General features: G+C 38.8%; 1 long non-coding RNA gene across 1 annotated transcript; it reads right to left on the bottom strand.

Moving 5' to 3' along the window:
• Nucleotides 1–72: 72 nt before the first annotated feature.
• On the bottom strand, nt 73–11,212 carry LOC109191383. The gene is made up of 6 exons (XR_002055906.1): nt 10,954–11,212; nt 10,689–10,832; nt 10,245–10,393; nt 9,015–9,296; nt 5,953–5,955; nt 73–83 (listed from the first exon to the last, which is right to left on the bottom strand). It is a non-coding gene; the product is annotated as an uncharacterized LOC109191383 (long non-coding RNA).
• Nucleotides 11,213–22,484: the final 11,272 nt, after the last annotated feature.

Below are 22,484 nucleotides of genomic sequence, written 5' to 3'. Positions count from 1 at the left end.
AATTATGATGTCCACACATTTGCAAGCTCAAAATCTTTGGAGCTTTGTTGATCCCGGTCTACCCGAAGGAGCTGAAGCAGGCGCTATACGGCGAGATAAATTGGCCTTGGGTCAGATTCACCAAGGTGTTCATTATTCCATTTTTGGGCAATTAGCTCGTGCTCAAACAGCAAAACAAGCTTGGGACATCTTAAAGGTGTCACACAAAGGAGTCGATCGGGCACAGAAGTCTAAGTTGCAGTCGTTGAGAAGGTTGTATGATAATTGTGAGATGACCTCTACAGAAACAGTAGATGCGTAATTCACTCGTCTTATTGATATGGTGAATAAGATGAGGCTATATGGAGATACGATTGAAGATGGTGCAGTGGTTGAAAAAGTTCTTCGAACTATGCCGATGAAGTATGACCATGTGGTGGCTTCGATCACAGAGTCACACAAAACCGAGCTCTTATCAATTGCAGAGTTGAAAGGTATGGTAGAAAGTCATATTGACAGGATTGCGTCAAAATCGGAACCACTAGCAGAAGAAGCTTTGAAGAGCCAAGTCACCCTTAATGTGACTGCACTAATCAAAGAGGTGGAGGATCTGGTAGAGGTCGTGGAAGAGGAAGAGGAGGTTCTAGTGGAAGAGGTCGTGGTAACTTCAACCAAGGAGGAGGACGTGGTAACTCCAACCAAGGAAGAGGTGGAGGTAATACCAAACAAGGTAAATTTCCATTTCATTGCTACAATTGTGGCAAGTATGGGCACAAGATTGCAGATTGTTGGTATAATGAGGACAACAATCGTGGAAATCAAGCAAACATTGCTGAAAACACAGCTGAAAAGTCTGGTGAGAGTTCTGAAACTTTACTTTTAGCCAGCGATAGTTTTTCTGCAGATAAGAACATATGGTTCTTGGATACTGGGTGTAGTAACCATATGTGTGGGAAGAAAGAATTGTTTTCTGAACTGGATGAATCGGTCCAGTCTGAAGTGACATTTGGCAATAAGTCAAAGGTGCCAATTTTAGGAAAAGGTAAAATCTCTATTCAGTTGAAGGATGGTACTCACAATTTTATATCCGATGTGTTCTATGTTCCTGAACTACACCAAAATTTGTTGAGTATGGGTCAGTTGTCAGAAAAATGATACTACCTCCGTCCCATTTTGTTTGTCTGGTTCGGTTAACGAGGCTTGACTGAAGTTATTTTTACTTCAATTTTTTATAATATTAAATTTATTTTTAGTATATAAAATTTATATATTTAGAAACTACATTAAAGGTACTATTAAACATAAAAAATCAAATTTAAAAATAATTAAAAATTACTAAAAAAAATAAGCAATGAAGAAAGAGTTGAATTGACCAATGAATAGTAAACAGGACAGGCAAAATGGGACAGAGGGAGTATAAGATACATATTGCTCAGGGGTGTTGTACCATTGCAGATGCTAAAGGAGTTTTAATTGCAAAGGTAAATATGTCCCAAAATCAACTATTTCCTTTGAAAATTAAGCATACTCTCCTTGCTTGCTTTAATTCTGAAGTTTGTGATGATAATTGGTTATGGCATATGCGGTTCGGGCATTTTCATTTCTCTGGATTAAACTATCTTGCAAGAAAGGAACTTGTTTCTGATTTACCTGTTGTGAATGTCCCTAATCGTATCTGTGAGATTTGTGTGATTGGGAAGAAACATAGAGATCCCTTTCCCGTGGGCAAGTCAAGGAGAGCTACAAAACAGTTGGAGATTATTCACTCAGACCTATGTTCGTTGGAGGTTCCCTCACATGGAGGTTGTAAGTACTTTATTACTTTCATTGATGATTTCAGTAGGAAAACATGGGTTTACTTTCTGCAGCAAAAGTCTGAAGCATGTGTTGTTTTCAAACAATTTAAGACTTTTGTTGAAAAGCAAAGTGGTTATGAAGTAAAAATCTTGAGAACTGATAGAGGTACAGAATATATTGCTTGTGATAATTTTATGAAAGAAAAGGGTATTCAGCACCAAATGACAGCTAGATACACTCCACAACAAAACGGAGTGGCTGAGAGGAAGAATAGATCAATCAAGTGAAGTAATAAACATTTACTTCTATTCCTCTCTCTCTCTCTCCTCAATATATATAAATATAATATATATACATATTATATTTAATATATATTATAGATATATTATATTATATTTAATATATATTATATTAAATATATTATTTACTCTAGGACCAAAAATGTCTTTTACTCTTTTAAAATATTATTAAAAACCTTTGAAGATTGAAAACAGTTGTTTCGTTTCATTTCGTTATTATTGTTCATTTGTTCGGTATCAGATTGGTATCCGAGCCCGTAAAATCCTTAGGTATCCACATTTCGTTTCCTAACGCAGTGAGCCAAATGCATTTCGTTTGATGGCCTTAGGTATAGATAATTAATAGTGAAAGATATTATTATGTGCTTTAATTTGTTCTTGATTGATTCATATGATTGAATAAAATTTTATTAAGATAATGCTCTTTTTTTTTTTTTTTTTTGAAAGGCCTTTGAATCCCTAACTTATTTTTGGGTGTGTATATCATTCATAGCGAATCAGCACATCTGACAATTTTATTTGACCTAAATAATTACATTCCTAAAATCTAATTAGGCATATGACATCATATATAATGACAAAACACAAATTTTGGTTTTGCATAATAATATAAAAAAGTGTGGATTCCAAAATAGTGCTAATCATTTCATTCAATCCAAAGTGAACTCACCAACTAATGATGATTACATGTGAAATGTTAAATTTATAATTTATGAACTTTTAGTTTTAAATTTATTTATCTACAATTTATATATTATGAAATTAGAATAATGTTGAAATTATTATTTGATATGATATATTTATTGGTAACAACTTACGTATCTATATATGTAGGTTTATGTACAGACAGTTGACAGAGATTATATACTTAATTACTACAAAAGTGAACGTTAACCAAACTAAAGAAAGCTAGGTTGGACTTCCATTTGGAAGGTTGTGAGTACGAACTTCAGTGGAGGTGTTATTGGTTCTTTGTGTTTCAGTAGGTTGAGAAAGTATATGAACAGATACTACAATGTAATAGAGCCAGTAGCATTCAAAAAAAAAATGAAAATGAAAAAAAAAAAACTAAAACAAAAAAAAACAAACAAACAAAAAACAAACAAAAACAAAAACAAAATAAATAAATAAATAAATACGGGAAGAGGGGGGTCACACTAATTTAAATGTCCGGATCCACGATATAATTTGCTTCTTGCGTCCTATTAGACTTTGATTTAAGAAAAATTGAAATCTTTTTGAGTTTTAACCACATCAATCATGGTTCACATGCGAAATATTCTATTAACTAATGAACATTCAATAAATAATGTATTTTTAGTACATTAATGATTTACATTGTATTCAAAAAAAGTACACTATTTGAGTACTGAAAGTACATTATTTTGTATAATGTATATTCAATATATGAATATTGTACTTTTAATATATTAAAAGTGTTTTTTTTTTTTTATGATGGTCCACACAACACCATGTGGACCATGATCCACACAATAATTTGCTTTCTCACATCAATTGAGCCATATATTCTTCCAAAAGGTTGAACCCCAACCCTAAGGGCCCCCCACACCCCGACCCGACAGAGTATTTGGGAGGATGTAAATCATGGTGACTCAACTGAACATGAACCACAGAGGCTAGATCGGTGCTCACTGCGCACAAGGAGCCTCCCTCACTTTGAGAGGTTGCTCCACACTGCCGCTGGTGAGTCATATATTCAATCAATAGTTATACTGTGGACCATGGTCCATAGTGTTATGTGGACCATAGTTGTCAAATTAAACTGTAATAGAATTAAAATGATACTTTAGTGTTGTTAAAATGAAACTAGTGTGTATGAAAAATAAAATTACAAAATAAAGCTCATACAATAATGTATATTGTCTAATGAAACTATAGCAAAATTAAAATGATACTTACTTCATGGACCACATTACTACATGGAACATGGTCTACAGTAAAATGGCAAATTATCTTGTGCATCCGTATGCACCATGCATGGTGCATACGGATGCAAAAACGACGTCGTTTTATTAAAAATTCGCGTCTCACTTTAAAAAAAAAAATTCAGTTTTGATTTCCAGCAACAACATTATATTGTGCATAATTTGAACTAAAATTTCATAATCGATGAACTAAAATTCCAGAATCGATGAACTAAAATTCCAGAATCAATAAACTAAAATTCCAGAATGAACGAACTAAAAATCCATAATAAATGAACTAAAAATCCATAATGAATGAACTAAAAATCCATAAGTTCGAGCACATCGGCGCTAGCCGGGGGGACTCACAAAAAAAAACAAAAAAAAAACAAAAAAAAAAACAAAACAAAACAAAACAAAACAAAAACACGAGTAATTAAAGGGGAGATAACAGCAGGTAAATGGTGGCAACCATCACAATAACAAAGTAAATGAGCCAATTGTTCATTCAAAATATTCAAAAAGCATCCAAGTCTAGAACATCACCAAGGGAGAACAAGGTCGGCCACTTTGAGCTCGGGCCACGTGCGTGAGGGAGGTCGAGGCGCGGAGCAAACCGACTCGGGGGGAGCGGAGCAAGGAGGTGGAGCAACCTAAGACGTCTCACCTCAGCCTAAGACGTCTCACCTCGACCCAAGACGTCTCACCTCGGCCCAAGACACCTCGACTCAAGACGCCTCGGCACAAGGCACCTCGGCCATGGTGAGCTCGGCTACATTCGCACATGGAGGTCGGGTCCGGATATTTACTCTCATTCGTTGACTTCTACTCGCAACGAAGAGAGTGGGGGACTCATGATGGATATATTATACCCACGACCCGATCCGGGGTAGCAACGCAGACCCGGAGCACCATGGAGGTGCCCAAGAGAAACATAGACCCGGAGCGCCATGGAGCCCCCCGACCCGAGCCGACCTACGTGGGGTTCGGGTAGGGGAGCTCGGTACCACCCGAGCTCGGGACCCGACCCGACTCGGTCCACCCGGGCCCGGTCAAAGTAGAGATCTAACCACCCCCGATTTAGGAGGAGGCGGTTGGGGGTTTAGCTTGTATAAAAACCCCCCTCCTTGTCCTAACAAGGGGCAATTCTATCTACGTTCTACATTTATTACACACTTTGTCTTACCGAATCTTTGTAATAGCCAATTCCTACGGCAATTAATATAATATACGGTCCTCAACGACCTTTTCGACATCGTTTCATTCATTTATTTATTATTATTCATATTTTTATCCGGATTTAGTGATTCGGGTCCACCCCGGATAATTAAATCCATCAAACTTCATATTCACAATTATTGAACTTTATATTCACAATTACAACTCTATGCTCATAGTTATAAAACTCTATGTTCATAATTTTTGAACTTCATATTCACAATTATTGAACTCTATATTCACAATTACAGAACTCTATATTCATAATTATAGAACTCTATGTTCATAATTTTTGACCTCTATATTCATAATTTTTGAACTCTATATTCACAATTATGACGGTTTTGACAAAATGGACACGGTTCCGCAGCATAATTTGCCGAGCACATTAGTTTACCAAAGTAATTTAGTAGTTAAATTATCCAGATTACTCAAAGCATCGAGTGTTATACTGTTATTGCTAATTATGCATATGATTTTAGCTTCAATTATAAATTATCTAGAGGAGCATACACAATGGTCTGATAATTCCTTTTTTCTACTATCTTAGCTTATATTGGATTCGTAAAATAAGCTACAATAGAATTCAAATATATATATATATAGATTGGACCAATCTTCCTCGTTTGTTCAGCAAAATAGCAATAAGGTCATCTCCAATATGAAAAATTATATATATATATATATATATATATATATATATATATATATATATATATATTAAAGACAAGAACATCCTAATTTTTCATATTGGAGGTGACCTTATTGCTATTTTGCTGAACAAACGAGGAAGATTGGTCCAATGTAATGCACTACACTTCAACTAGTATTAATGAAGAGGGAACAATGGGAGGTGTTTTAATCTCTTTGTTAAAAAAATGAGTTGAGTGAAAGGATTTTGTTGGTAAGTTTAGATTAGAGCATGATATTGTCTAGGAACCAATCTAACATTCAACTCTATAAGTAAAATTCTTTGGACCACCTCTTGCTTTCGCAACGTGACGCTGATTACTATACAAGTATAAGGAAATAGAATTGTGTTTTCGTTAATAACTATAGCTTTTGACATAATGGTAAGCACTTGATCTAATAATTGGTATCAAAACCAAATGTGTGAGGTTGGCCCAAAAAATGACTACCAGAAGTTTAAATAATATTTTAGTGTTGTAAATTTATTAGATTCTAATATTTGATGTTCATTCTAGAAAAGTTTACTTAAAGTTTGAAGAATCGGTGATTCTTCCCAAACAGAAGATCTTGGGTTTGGAGAATAAAAAGATATTTCCCAACTTTAGATTATGAGGTATCCCTAGATATTCCTAGAAGATCTTAGGAATCAAAATAAAACTTTGTCCGGATATCAATCGACCAACAAATCATTATTTCATGTGGATATATATGCTTATGAAGGTCTTCTGATAAGACATGAAGGTATGATGATGCATATTATATTAATTAATATAAGAAATTGTTAATTAGCTATACAAATATTTAATCAGTTAATAATTTAAGTATCAAATTTAAACTATTGTTACCAGGACTATGTAGTTTAATGATATTCGGGTTGGACTTCTATTTAAAAGATTATGAGTTCGAGTTTTAGTGGAGGCTTATTGGTTCTTTGCGTTTCAATAGGTTGAGAAAGTATATGAACAGATACTATAATGTAATAGACCCAGTAACTTTCAAAAAAAAAAAAAAAATTAAACTATTGTTTCTCTTTATTGGAGGTTGGTAACGGAAATTTTAGAACTTTTTGTAATTACCCCTGGTCTCCATGCATGTCCGGGGGTGGTTTATTATCACTATTATTGCCTATTTTCAGAGTTTGTATGTCATATAAGTTCAAGAAATTTTTGAAATATTTTCGTAACTTTTTCTTCCTTTGTTCTTATTACAATCTGAGTAATATGTTAATTTTCTTGTATCTCACAAATTTTATTTGTTCTGTGACCCAAATTATTTATATAGGGTGATTAAAAACTAACTTGTAAGAAGTGTATTTGATACAGGGTTGAAGTTCTTGATTCTTTGTTTTTCATCGTGTTTTTCTACATTCAGCAGATATTTACCTAAAAAGGTAAAGGTGTGACGATTAGGGAGCGTTTGGTTCACGGAATGTTAGATTACATTAGGGAATGTTAGATTACTGGTCGAGAATGTTAGATTCCTGTGTTTGGTTTAAAACTAAGATATGTAAATAAGACAATGGTAATAAGATAAATTGATTAAAAAATACAAAGCCCAACATTAATAATAAGACAAGGAAATGTGAGATTATCTAAGAAATTAGAGGGTATCTCACATTCCCTTCCAATAGCTAAAAACTTAATGCCGAAGTTATCTGACATTTCTTGAGAAAGTTATATAACTTGAACCAAACATAAAAATTTTATATTACCATGCAAATATAACATTGGTTATCTTATATAACATGAACCAAACGTCCTCATACAGTATGAAATTACTAAGAATTTATTACTGTTATTGAATCTAATTCAGCATATGACAGCGTAATAATGACTAGCTACTTCCGCTATAATATGCATTGTTGCACTTTTTATTTGTAGTGTATTAGTCATCAATTAAGAACTAAGAATACGTGAAGTTCAAACTTCTATTTCATTGAGAGCATTTTCATAAAGAGATTTAGGATCAGTTTTTGAGGTATGTTGAAAGAGGAAGAGGAAAGACGGTGAGGTGAGAAAAAAAGTGAGGTCCTTGTAATAAAATGGAGTTTTTTGTCAGAAATATGGGCCCATCATCAATTTGATCTGCGCACTTCTGCGCGTTGCATAGAAACAGCGCGCCTAGCGGACAAGTGCCGTTAAGCATTATTTTTTTTTAGTTTCTAATTTTGTTTTGTTTTGTTTTTTTTCTTTTTTTCTTTTTTCTTCACCTCTCATTTTTTCTTTCCTAATCACACCTGCAAAACTCTTCAAAAACTTGCCACTATTGAAGATGCCCTAATGGTCTTCCATGTATGCATGAAGAAGTGTGATGAAGTAAGATATTTTCTAAAGAGTTAAAAGTTTTTTTAACAAAGAAAATCCTTTATTTAATCCTCTGTATTGCCTTGTTATGAAGCAGAGAGTATTAAGATATATAATTTTTTTAAAGTTACTGACTCTAGTACAATGTAGTATATGTTTTCTATACTTTTTTAATCTGTTGAAGCACAAAGGATCAACACCGCCTCTATTGAGGCTTGATCTCATGATTTTCCATATGAGAGAGTCACTATATGCCATCTGAACACAACACAGTTAGAAATCAACGAATTGCCGACCACTTTCTCGTCGGTAGTTCGACCACTACACACAGTGGTCGGAAATGCCGTCCACAATAATAGTGCGTCAGAAACTTTTCATTGCATGCGATAGTCAGATTTTGTTACTTTCCCACCACGGGCTATACCTTAATTATAAGAAATAGCAATTCCCGACCACCAAGTGGTCGGAAATTTCTATTTCTTATAATTAAAGAACAGCCTTTCCGACAACTAAATGTCAAAAATGATTTAAAAGAAAAAAAAAAAAATTCTCTGCTATTAATTTAACCTGCAACAATAATTTTAAAACAAATAGTACTTTTATAACAATGTAACATCACCAAAAACTAGCAATTTTATAATTGTAACTTCACATTTTAAAGAATAGTAACTACTTTACATTTCAAAAAGTAGAAGCTTATTTACAATTCTAAATACTTCTATATTAGCATAGTATGTAAAAAATTGAGGTATTGAAAATATAGTGGAGATTATGTATCATCATTCACATTGAGATTATCTAACCCGACATAGTACACTTCGAATCACTATCATGCAACTGCCGGGGTTGTGTTGGATGTTAGGACATCAAACTTTTACTCTTTTGCGACATAATTCAGGCTATTAAACCACACAAAAGATCAACATAATAGATTGTTCCAAAATAAAATCTAAGAATGAAATGTAAGAAGAAAAAAAATACCAGTTTCTGCTCAAAAAGGAAGCAAGTGAATGCAATTCAATTCTTCAGATCAAGGCCAACTTTTGCAACTTCACCATCAAAAACATATTTTTGCACCAATTATGCTGTGTCAACACAGTAATTTTAAATCATTAATTCATGTTAGTAAAATCTTTTTCATTTCTTCGAATATTACACATACATGTCTTACTCTCATTAGGTATAAAATATATAAAATAAAAACATAATATGAATTATCACTAAGATGATAGCAAAGAGATGATCATTATTCACTAAGGTTGATGTATATCCAGAATAAAACTATAGAAAGAGGATTGGATCACTGAGGGTGTTCACAGATTGGATTTTGAAGTAGAGGGTTATGGGAGCAGCAAAAATAATACATATGACTGTTGTATGTTATTACTTAATATCATAGCAAACAGCAAGCCTACTAGCATGGCTCCCATCCAGGATTAGATTGCAATAATAAATAACTTATAACTAAAGAAGTACATGAAAACTATCTATTTTTGCAAACTTATAAAGTTTCCAAAGAAACAGGCATAATCTGACTCATTGATTACAAAGATATAAACAAAGAATATCAACATTTCCTTGTTGCAGGGAACTAGGTGCAAAGTACCTGAAACCCCCGGAAATATTCTAGAATTTTCTCAGAATGCATCAATGCAAACTAAAAAAAGATAAGAGCTATAAATTCCATCGATTTCTTTCATTTTCATTATCTTAGTTCAATGTGATACTGTAGCAGATGAGAAATTGAAAAATCTCAGAAGCATATATGGCATTTTCACTGAGTACTTGAACATGCATTTTCATGTTAAGAACAGAAAAGTAAGACTAATGCATATTGGCAATGCATGAAAGCATGAAAACATGAAAACAGAATCATGGGTGACTCATTCTTGACATCCTAATCAAAATGAAAACAATGAAATGAATGACAATACAAGCTTCAACCTTAGGGTTGCACAGTAGCTCAGCAGTTGTCTATAAACCAATTACTATCCATCAGAAAATGCATGTAAGTGTTGGATATGTTACAATACCAAGATCCACCTTCACTTTTGCTTCTCAAGCAATCAGTAAATATCTAGAGTAGATCAACAATCACTGCTTTACTTATAGGGTTGAAACCAGCTTGACCAGTACCTGCTAAAGTACTCACTGATTTACTTACAGGATCTAGCTTCTTAATCTGGCAATCAAAACAGCTCCAAGTCAAATAAGATATTGAACAAAAATGACTCTCTATTACATCTTCGAGTTAACACCAGAATAATCATAGGTTCCAGAATTAAAATAATAGCAGATTTATTGCGGATATCTTTCTCCCATAGTATCAGAAAAAATTAAAATTGCATTCTTTTCTTCTGTCACTTTAGCTTCAAAGTATCATAAAAAATACAGATGCACTTTATTTCTAAGTAACAAACCCGTATAGTATAAATTTGCCAAATTTCTGTTTGTCATGCATATTATTTGACACTAACCAACTCATTTAGCTGCCATCTCCTTTGTGGTCTTATGGCATTCGGTATAGAAGGTCCCAGGATCAATTCCCATCCCAAGCATGGGTTGGAATACCCTTGAAAGAAGGTGGTCCTGGAAGGAATACCCTTGAAAAAAGGGCGGTCCTGGAAGATCTCAGAAGAAAAAAAAAAAAAAAAAAAAAAAAAAACCAACTCATTTAGCTCAAAAAAAAACTCACCAAATATGTGCAGAATCTCACCAAAAAACTCAAAAAAATAAAAATACTTTAATTTCTAAGATATCAGAAAGGTCAAACGTTCAAATGGCTTGTTGTTCTACTTCCAAGTACGTCGTCGCCGGTGCGTCGTCCAGTGAGGGCAGAAGATGAGCTGCCTTGTTTCCGGTGCGTCGTCGAGTGAAATCAGAAATATGTTGGGGATTAGAGTGAGGGAGGAGGGTGTGAAATTTGGGGCAAAATGTTGGGGATTACGCGGGCAGAAATGCACAGCATAGAGGAGTGACTAGTGAGGGAGGAGGGAGTGACATTTGGGGCAAAATGTTGGGAACTAGAGGGGCTGAAATTTTTTTTTTGGGGGGGGGGAGGGTTTTGGGCGTGGCGTTATTTTTTTTAATTTTTTATTTTTCCCGTGTGATGTATGGATTAAAAATTATAAGTGTTATCGTTGTGTTATGATATTAAGAATTATTAGTCAAATTAAATTATAAGTATAAATATATTATTTAAAACTTATTCAAGTTAAATTAGTCTATATTTATTGTTAATACATTGAAAATATGTTCAAATATTATAACTATTAGTATGACATTTGTAATGTGCGATGCATATACTAAAAATTAAAAATATTAAATTATACAATGTTATTAAAATTTATTAATAATCACCATTTCCACCCCCCCCCCCCCCCTCCCTTCAAGAGACCTAGACGAATGCCCAAACCGGCACAAATTAAAGAATTGAAATATTAAAATCTTGATATGCTTAAAAAAAACCATTAACATTATTAAATTTCATATATAAAAATACAATATGAGGTTAATCATTTATAAAATTTTGTTATTTAATAATTATGCTTTTATTTGTAATGGCACTAAGATGTTGAATTGATATTGACGGTAAAAATGTTACCGGTAATAATAATATTAGAATAACGGATTGTAACAATAGTTGTATTGCCTTAGTTTCAGTATAGAAAATAACGGATTGTAACAATAGTTTCAGTATAGAAAGTATTGAACGTGTCCCCTCAAGCTGAGGGGAGCATCTACTTATACAAAGGTGCCAACGGTAACAATATAGGATATAAATGGGGAACCAAGCTTTTAATTCTCTCTCATCAATGGTGGCTTCAATTGCAATAAAGGTGACACCTGTTGGAATTCTGTCTGCTGGAGTTTTGCCCGTTGGGTCTCCATGTGGTGCCGGGTCAAATATGGCGCCGGGTCAGATGCCCACTTATGATCCGGGTCGGGTGCCAGCCCTATTATCCTGTCACCAGTCCCCCCTACTCCTGAGTCTACGGATGTGTTTGAGTTGACTTGGGAGTAAGGTTGAATCTATCTTGAGACTGCGCAGAATCCTGAGTGATTTAGGATATGCGATTTTGTTTTCCAAATCCCTCATGATTTGTGCTTTCCAAATTCTTTCTTGCCCGAGTGGTTTGAGCACCTCTCTATCAGCTCTTGTCACCATCTGTAGGTTTCTGGGGTTTATCGTTACCATTTTTTTCTTCTAATTTGTTTTTTTTTTTTTTTTTTTTTTGCGGCGTGGGCCGGCATCGGGCTGGGGAGCCACCACAGCTGGTCGAGGCGAGTGCCCCGCCCTGTGGCCGAGGCGTGTGCCTCGGCCTTCTTTTTTTTTTTTTTTTTTTTTTTTTTTTTTTTTTTTTTGCGGTCGAGACGGGCTTCGCCCTAGGTGGGCAGGCCGAGGCGCGCATTTTGGCCAATGCCTCGGCTGATTGTGGCCAAGACGAGCTTCGACCCCTTATTTTTTTTTTTTTTTTGTATGCCGGCCAAGACGGGCTGCGGCCTAGGCTAGCCAAGGTGTGTGCCTCCCGCCGATCGCGGTCGAGGCGTCGCCTCGAACGATCGTGGCCGAGACGTCGCCTCGACCGATCGTGGCCGAGATGTGCGCCTTGGTCGATCGTGGCCGAGGCGGGCTCCGGCCTATTGTTTTTTTTTTTTTTTTGTTTTTTTTTTTGTTTTTTTTTTTTTAAGGCGTTCTATGGATGCCGAAAACGAACATGCTTCAATAAACAATATGGGCGGACCATTTTTCCGAAGACGCTTCGTAAATGATGATTATGCTTGTAGACACAGAAAATTTGAACCTGATAAATGGACCGATTAAAGTGTTATTGGGCCAATGTTGAGAATGATGATTGGGCCAATTTGATTAATTGGATCATAGAAATTAATTTAATTTAATTAGCCCAATTAAGTTTGATGTGGGTCATTGAATTAATTAATTAACTGGTCCAAGCCCATTTCATATTTTGAATTTGAATTATAAATTATAATTATAATTTAAATATAATATTAATTTTATTATACTTCAATTAGATAATTATAATTTAATTTGAATTTGAATTAGATTATACAATAATGAACCTGGACTTGATCTTGGACAAGGTTCATTTTCCTAATTAATTAATTAATTAATTAACTAAAAAGGGGGGTTGGTTGAGGAATTTTGGTTAAGCTTTTAGTATAAATAAGGCCTTCGTTTTCATTCCAACACACACTTAAAAGCTTGAAGAACTTGAAGGCTTAGAGCTTGAAAGCATTGAACAACTTGAAGACTTAAGGAGTTGAGAGCATTTGAAAAGCTTGAAGGCATTGAAAAACGCTTGATTACTTCTAAATACTTGACGCTCGTTGTTGGAAGTCACGCCACTTAAATCTCGGAAGCTACGCCACTTAAATCCCGGAGGCACGCGCCACTTAAATCATGGAGGCTACGCTATTTGAATCCCGGAGGCACTTCAATAGATAACGTCAGTGAAGGATCAGAGGACTAGACAAAGATTTTGTACCTGCATATTAAATTATACATACACTGTACGAGGAATTTTGTGGAATATATACAAAGTTTACTTTTTGTGTTTACAGATTTTGGCATGCCCAATGGGACAGCTCCGCCTCTCATCTCTTCACTGTTGATTCGCGAGCTCTATAAGGAAGGAATCTAAATGGCATCAAGAAATCCCTCCTCCAAGATGACATATGCTCTGGCTACCCACTCCAGGGCATTATTTGCGTCCGGTTCCGGTGATAGCCAAGGCGTGGGAGGAGCAATGACTCGAAGCCGAGTGAGGAACCTAGGGGTGCAGCTGCACGAGGCCTGGGACATTGCCCGCCACATCGTCCGAAGGATTGATAGAAACTCCACTATGTCACGGAGAGCTGCACATGACAAAGGATCATCCTTTACAAAGGTAACTGTTGTTGACCAGAATCCTACAAGTGAGGGGGTTCCAAGCAACAAGAGTCCTGCGAGCCCTATTCCCTCGAATAAAACTCCAAGCGGTGGAAATTCATCACAGTCGTCACTTCTTCAGAGAACCTCACCGGAATGGAATCACATATACACAATTATGCCCGCTATGACAACGAACGCGGCTTCGGTGGAAGAACAACTCGCAAACATCACTAAATACCTCGAGGGGATAGCTGCACTCATGCATAACCAAGAAAGGCGGATCAATGAGCTCGGCGAAAAGGTTGAAAGCGGAAGAAACGACGAAGCAAGTCGAGCTTCCTGGAAGCAGCTTCAAACCCAAGGAGATGAGATTGATGTCGAGTCACCACGCCATCAAAGTAGGCCAGGAATAGAAGAGACAATCTCTCGTCCATCACCCGCCGAGAAGAGTATTCCAATTTCTGAGGGCATGATACCCGTCGAGCAGTTGAACGACTAAATCATGGGAGCAATTAAAGGGAAGCTCGAGGGAAGACAATCTTCATATACTTACACTAAGCCATATACTCAGAGAATTGAAGAAATGAAAATGCCGCTGGGCTATCAGCCTCCCAAGTTCCAGCAGTTTGATGGAAAAGGCAACCCGAGGCAGCATATCACCCACTTTGTTGAAACCTGTAATGATGCAGGAACATACGGAGATCTCCTCGTCAAGCAGTTCGTCCGCTCTCTGAAGGGCACTGATTGGTACACAGACCTGGAGCATGGTTGCATTGATAGCTGGAATGATATGGAGCGCGAGTTTTTCACCCGCTTCTACAGCACCAGGAGGACTGTCAGCTTCTTGGAACTCACTACTACCCACCAATGGAAGGGTGAGCGTGCTGGCGCTTACATCGAGAGATGGAGGGAGTTGTGCCTTAACTGTAAAGAGAGGATATTACAAAGCTCCGCAATTGAAATGTGCATCCAAGGGGTGTGCATCCAAGGGATGTACTTCGAGCTCTCTTATATCTTGCAGGGAATCAAGCCTAGAACATTTGAAGAACTATCCAGTCGTGCTCACGACATGGAATTGAGTATTGAAGCCAATGGGGGGCTCGGCATGTCAAGTATCCCTAGCTCATCCAAGGCACCTGTAAAACAAGAATTCAAGAAAGGGGGCAAGCCCTTCCCGAAACAAGAAAAGAAGGAGGCCATGAACGTAAAAACAACACCAATGCGGGTTTTCGCCAAAGTGACTGAAAATCCCAGGCTAAGGTCATTTTTCCGCCCATCTCGGGGTACTAGAATCATTTAAGAGATGCAGCAAAAATAGTATCCGTTCTTGGATTCTGATGTGTCACCCATGTTTGATGAATTGTTAAAGCTCAAGTTGATTGAATTGCCGGAGATGAAGCGTCCCGAAGAAGCTTCTAAGGTGGATGACCCCAACTATTGCAAGTATCATCGTCTCCTCGGACACCCGATTGAAAAATGCTTCGTCTTTAAAGATAAGGTGATGAGACTTGCTCGTGATGGAAAGATTGAGCTGGCTGATGCAACTGCCAGCACCAACCAAATTTCATTCGGAAGGTTCACTCCGTTAGTTGAGGAAAGTGATGAAGAGGATGGGGGCAAGCAATACAAACGCCCGCTTCCATTTATTGTGAAACGTGTTACTAGGCAACAGCCGGAGTTACCACAAGTCAATCCGGTATGCGAGAAGGATTGGGTAATTGTTACCCGCAAAAAACAAAGGAACAATGCTGGACATGTTAGATCTTTGAAGAGAATAACGAAGCAATGGGTTGAGAGAAAGCCAACAAGGGACCTCGCCTATGACACAAAGATGAGAGGACGTCCCGGCACGTCTCGAACACCAGTTGCCCTGGCTCAATACATGCCGAAGGTGCTTCCTCCGCATGGGACAAATATTCCCGGAACTCGCTTGAATATTAAAGAGAGACATGTTGAAGACGAGGAATGTTCATTCCCCGTGATTGAGGGAGGTGACGAGGTTCAAGTCCACAAAGCCGCGTCTTATACCGCCGAGATAACTTTTAAAGATGAGGATCTATTGCTTGGTGGTACACCACACAATCGTCCGTTGTTTGTTGAAGGTTACGCCCTCGAGCAAAAGATTAAAAGGGTTTTGATTGATCAAGGGTCGGCTGTGAACATTCTGTCACTCCGGGCGATGAAGGAACTCGACATTTCCACTGATGAGCTTTCTCAAAGCCGCTTAATGATTCAAGGATTTAATCAAGGCGGACAAAGAGCACTGGGTACCATCAGACTCAACCTCAGGATCGGAACACTAAACTCAAGTACACTATGTTATGTGATAGATGCTAGGACGTCGTACAACTTGCTGCAGGGCTGGCCTTGGATACATGAGAATGGAGTAGTTCCCTCATCCTGGCACCAATGCCTCATGTTTGAAAAAAGGCGGGGTGATAGAAAAGGTAGTCGCTGATGAAACTCCCTTCATTGGAGCAGAATCATACTTTGCAGATGCAAAGTTTTACTTGAAGAAACAAGTTGTAGAGGAGGCTAAGCAAAGCAATGTTGACACACCTCTTGATCTAAAGTGAAAAGGCAAGCAAGTTGTAGACCAAGCTCATTGCGACAGGGAACTTGTTTTCCCACTCGCAAGGATTGAAACATTAAAAGAAGCTCCAGTTAAACCGCTTAAAGATGAAATTCAAGTTGGGACAAGTCAAACAGTGCCCGCTAGGCGCACTGGCGGCTTCGACCCTAATGTATATAAACTTCTATTCAAAGCTGGATATGATCCCAAAGAGCCAAAAAAGCTGGGGAAACTCATCCCAGAAGCTGGTGGTAAAGGCAAGTCAAATCAGCAGGAGCCGCATGAACGGAAAGGATTGGGTTATGTCCTCCCTAAGCCAGTGCGAATATTCATAAACAGAGCCACTAGTAATTGCATCACTTCTACAGATGAGGAGGAAGGTGACAAGAAACAGTATGTTTTTGATAGAATCGGAGATGTAGAATCACGACAATCAGTCTTCCGCAGACTTGGGCCGAATCCTAAACCTGCTAAGAGAAAATCAGTACATGATAGAATTGGGCCTACTCAGAGTTCGAAGGAGCAGACCAACCCTCCTACTGAAATGGAACCCTAAAAAAAGCTCAGGAGTGCCGTTCCATCTCGCATGAGAAGAGAAGTTAATATCCGTGTCTCGTGTGGTGAAGTTTTGAAGGTCCAACCAAGAACCATTGTACACACCCAAGTGCAAGGAAGAAGTCAAGAAAACATTGATTCAAGTTGTGAGGCAACACCAAGTCAATATGAGATGGCATCGTCATTTCATATAATATTATACGATGAGATTCCAACCGAGGGTGAAGATGCAGAGGATGCGCCTCAAGAGCTAGAAGAAGGGGTACAAGCTGCAGTGGACGAACTAAAAGAGGTGGATCTAGGAACTCCTGAAAGTCCTCGACCTATCTTCATTAGTTCACTCCTTTCCAACGAAGATGAAGAAATATATGTCACACTTTTGAAAGAATATATTGATGTATTTGCATGGACATACAAGGAGATGCCAGGGTTGGACCCAAAGGTAGCCGTGCACCGCTTGGCAGTGAAAAAGGGGTGTCACTCGGTTAAGCAAGCTCAACGGCGCTTCCGCCCCGAGCTCATTCCCTCAATCGAAGCAGAAGTCAACAAGCTTATAGAGGCTAGTTTCATTCGCGAAGTTAAATACCCAACTTGGATATCCAGCATTGTTCCTGTGCGCAAGAAGAACGGCCAGATCCGTGTGTGCGTAGACTTTCGAGATCTTAACGTTGCATGCCCGAAAGATGACTTCCCGCTCCCTATCACAGAGTTAATGATAGATGCCGTAACTGGACACGAGATCATGTCATTCATGGATGGCTCATCCGGTTACAATCAAATCCGCATGGAGCCAGAAGATGAGGAGTTTACAGCGTTTCGTACGCCAAAAGGCATCTACTGCTACAAAGTGATGGCCTTTGGTCTGAAAAATGCAGGTGCTACATACCAAAGGGCCATGCAGACTATATTTGACGACATGCTATATAAAATGGTGGAATGTTACGTAGATGACCTGGTTGTGAAGTCGAAACTTCGCACAGATCACATGATGCATCTAAGACAAGTATTTGACCACTTGTGGAAGTTTCAACACAAAATGAACCCCCTGAAATGTGCTTTTGGGGTTGCTGCTGGAAAATTCCTTGGGTTTACTGTTCGACATAGGGGCATTGAGATTGAACAAGCAAAGATCGACGCTATAATGAAGATGCCTAAGCCAAGGAACCTTCATGAGCTTAAAAGCTTGCAAGGGAAGTTGGCTTATATAAGAAGGTTCATATCAAACCTAGCAGGAAGATGTCAGCCCTATAGCCGATTAATGAAGAAGGGTGTCCCGTTTGTATGGGATGAGGCCTGCAAGAATGCATTTCAAAGCATCAAGTCCTATTTAATGAAGCCGCCTGTGCTGACTGCTCCAATTCCAGGACGCTTGCTGATCCTTTACATCTCTGCCCAAGAAAGCTCTGTGGGTGCTTTACTTGCACAAGAGAATGATAATGGGAAAGAAAATGCCCTTTATTATTTAAGTAGAATGATGACGCCAAATGAGCTCAAATATCTGCCAATTGAGAAGTTGTGTCTGGCCCTTGTATTCGCCATCAGGAAGCTCAAGCATTATTTTGAAGCGCATACAATTCGACTAGTTTCCAAGGCAAACCCAGTGAAGTATGTCATGGCAAAGGTTGTTCTTTCCGATCGACTTGCTAGGTGGTACTTATTATTTCAACAGTTTGAGATCACTTATATACCACAGAAGTCCATCAAGGGGCAAGCCTTAGCAGATTTCCTAGCTGATCATCCAATTCCGGCCGAATGGGAGCTGTCCAATGACCTACCTGATGAGGATGTGCTTGTAGTTGAAGTTTTACCTCCATGGAAGATGTACTTTGATGGAGCGGCACACAAAGAGGGGGGCAGGCGCTGGAGTTGTCTTTGTTACGCCTGAAGGGGAAGTGCTTCCTTATTCATTTACCTTGACGGAACACTGCTCGAACAATGTTGCCGAGTATCAAGCACTCATTTTGGGATTTGAAATTGCAGCCGATATGAAGCAACTAAGGGTTAACATATACGGGGACTCCAAACTAATTATCAACCAAGTACTTGGGGTTTACGAAGTAAAAAAGCCAGAGTTGATCCCATACAACAGTTATGCAAAGACGCTCCTGCATTGGCTAGGAGATGCTACGATGGAGCACATTCCAAGGAAACATAATAAGCAAGCCGATGCCTTAGCTGCTTTGGCTTCAACTATATCCCATCCTATAGATGAGGCTCGGTTGCGCGTGTGCCAAAAATGGGTGGTCCCTCCAATATTCGAAGACGATGGCTCTCTTGACGACATTGTTGAACTCCCTACTGCTTCTGTCTATGAGGTAGATAAAGAGGATTGGAGGCAATCGTTGATTGACTACCTTGTTGATGGGAAGTTACCTCAAGACCCTCGTAGGAGGGTAGATGTAAGACGTCGAGCTCCTCGCTTCATATATTTCAAGGATGCGCTATACCGGCGCTCGTTTGATGGTGTGTTTCTTTGATGTTTAGGCGAAGAGGAGGCTTTACAAGCGATGGAGGAGGCTCACTCTGGAGTGTGCGGTGCTCATCAGTCTGGTCCTAAGTTACATTTTCACATCAAAAGAATGGGTTACTACTGGCCTACGATGGTAAAGGATTGCATAGACTATGCACGTAGATGTCAAGCATGTCAATTCCATGCGAACTTTAGCCATCAACCTCCTGAACCGCTACATCCGACGGTAGCATCGTGGCCATTTGATGCATGGGGGCTCAATGTGGTTGGTCCTATTACACCCAAGTCATCAGCAGGGCACTCGTATATATTAGCAGCCACCGATTATTTCTCAAAGTGGGCTGAAGCAGTGGCTTTAAAGGAAGTGAAGAAGGAAAATGTTGCAGACTTCATCCGAGTTCACATTATCTATCGTTTTGGCATCCCTCGGTATATCCTAACCGACAACGGGAAACCATTCGATAATAAATTGATGGATAAAATCTGCAAACTTTTTGAGTTCGAGCAAAGAAATTCATTAGCTTATTATGTAGCTGCAAATGGACTTGCCAAGGCTTTTAACAAAACTCTATGCAATCTACTAAAAAAGGTGGTGTCGAAGTCAAAACGTGATTGGCAAGAGAGGATGGAAGAAGCACTGTGGGCATACAGAACTACATACCGTACACCAACACAGAGCACTCCCTACTCACTGGTTTATGGGGTTGAGGCAGTCTTGCCTCTTGAACGCCAAATACCTTCTCTAAGGTTAGCTATCCAAGAAGGCCTTACAGACGAGGATAATGTAAAGTTGCGGTTGGCAGAGTTAGAAGCTCTCGATGAGAAGATATTGCAGGCCCAACAAAGTTTAGAATGCTATCAAGCTCGAATTTCTAGAGCTTTCAACAAGAGGGTAAGGATTCGCTCATTTCAGGTTGGTGACAAGGTGTTGGCGGTTCGTAGACCTATCATTATTACAAGGAAAACTGGGCACAAGTTTACTCCAAAATGGGATGGACCTTACGTGGTACAAGAAGCATACTCAGGAGGTGATTAAAAGCTAATTGATGAAGATGGTGTGCGAGTTGGCCCTATTAACGGGAAATTCTTAAAGATCTATCATCCCTAAGCACACGGACTACGTAATGAATGATACCCACAAAAATTGCAGCACGTGGTTAAACTGCTAATGCATCTCGCTTGTCTATGGGTGGGCCGAAGTCATAGACGCTCTTGACCCGCACGAGCTTAAACTGTGTACGGTAAACTCCTGGCCCGCATGAGTTTAAACTGTGAACGGCCCTACCTATTCAAATGGTCCTTTGAACTACGTTTGACTTGATCTCTTTTGCAGGAGTACGTAGGCAGCTTAGAAACACTTCCTCTTCTAAGTTCAGTCATAACTAAAATAAACCCCTTTGTGTCCCCTTTATGTCACGTTTGTTCGAATAATGTAGATGCATTGGAGATGGGTCATCTCTGTTCATGTTGTAATTACGGGTGAATTCTTTTGTCAGATTTCTATTAGAGTGACTCGTTTGGGTTTAGACTTAGTTGCTTCTGTTCATGCTCAAGTTCAATTACTTTCCTCCGAGTATACTTTCTTTTTTTTTGCACTTGTAATCAAGAAAATTGTTTGCAAGTATTGTTGAAAAGAGAAGATAATTCAAGTCGTATTCAAGTCTTGTTTCCAAGTATAAAACTCATGCGTTATACAAAAAAAATCTAAGCAAAAAAAAAAAAAAAAAATCTAAAGTATTCTAAAGCTCATGAGATCTTCCTTATACGCTTACAGCTCTCTTTTGATTGAAGTAAGCTTTTCTTCATCTTCATCTGTCAACGTGAGGCAGTCTCGAATACGTTTAACTTCCTCCTCAGCGGTGGTCACGGCCTTTTGTGATGCGTTATGTTGTTCTTGAGCCTTCGTCATACGGTCTTGGAGTTCCGGGTTCTTGGCTTCAATCTCCTTCAACTCTTCCTGCGCATCCTTTATCGTTTTCTCCAGGAGGGTTTTTCGATCGGCGGCGTCTTTGAGGGTTTTCTATTCGTCAAGAAAAAGCGTTTCGGTTTGAGAACACTTCCGTTGAGCTTCTATAAGGACACCTTGCGATAGAACTAGCTTCGCGGCTTGGGTTTCAACGGGCAGTGCATTCGAGAGCTGCGACCGCGCTCGATCGTAATCTTTGGCTTTGTTAAAGAACTCGGCCACTCGTCGCTTCAATGTTGATAGGTCCACCCCGTCCCGTCCCATTTCTTGGAGTTGTCTTTCAACGCTTCCTTGGAAAGAAGAAATTCTTTCAGCTGGAATCTCATTAAGCTTCCTGCAGATACTACTCCAAACTCCTGCAATGAAAGCCATGTATTGTGATATAAACGACTCCTCGCCGGGGAAGATAGAGGTTTGGGACGGCTCTGGCTGCGTCTCCTGAGGAGTTGTGTTTAAAGGCAACATCGACTGGTGGGATTCTACCTCGAGGTCAAGGGTATTAGAGCGTCCGCCACTTTGTCCCATTGAAGATTGATGATTTGATGACTGGACATCGTTGCTAACATGTGGCTCGGCAGGATCCTGTAAGAAGTAGTGCATGTACGTTAACAAAGGCCAAAGTCCAACGATATACGAAACGGAAGAATTTGGGGAAGTATCTTAACCTGGTTCAATGGTCTCCCTCTAGGCCGTTTCCAACAGCGATCTTGATCGTCATCACTACCAGCATCCTCGTCCGAGCTTCGCTGCCTCGCTTACTCCTCCCTGCTCCTTCGAACGGCATGTCCTGGGGCTCTATCCCGAGATGACATGG

This window comes from Ipomoea nil, unplaced genomic scaffold (genome assembly GCF_001879475.1).
Source record: "Ipomoea nil cultivar Tokyo-kokei standard unplaced genomic scaffold, Asagao_1.1 scaffold0205, whole genome shotgun sequence".
Taxonomy (NCBI): Eukaryota; Viridiplantae; Streptophyta; class Magnoliopsida; order Solanales; family Convolvulaceae; genus Ipomoea; species Ipomoea nil.
This window is presented reverse-complemented; position numbering and strand designations above follow the sequence as displayed.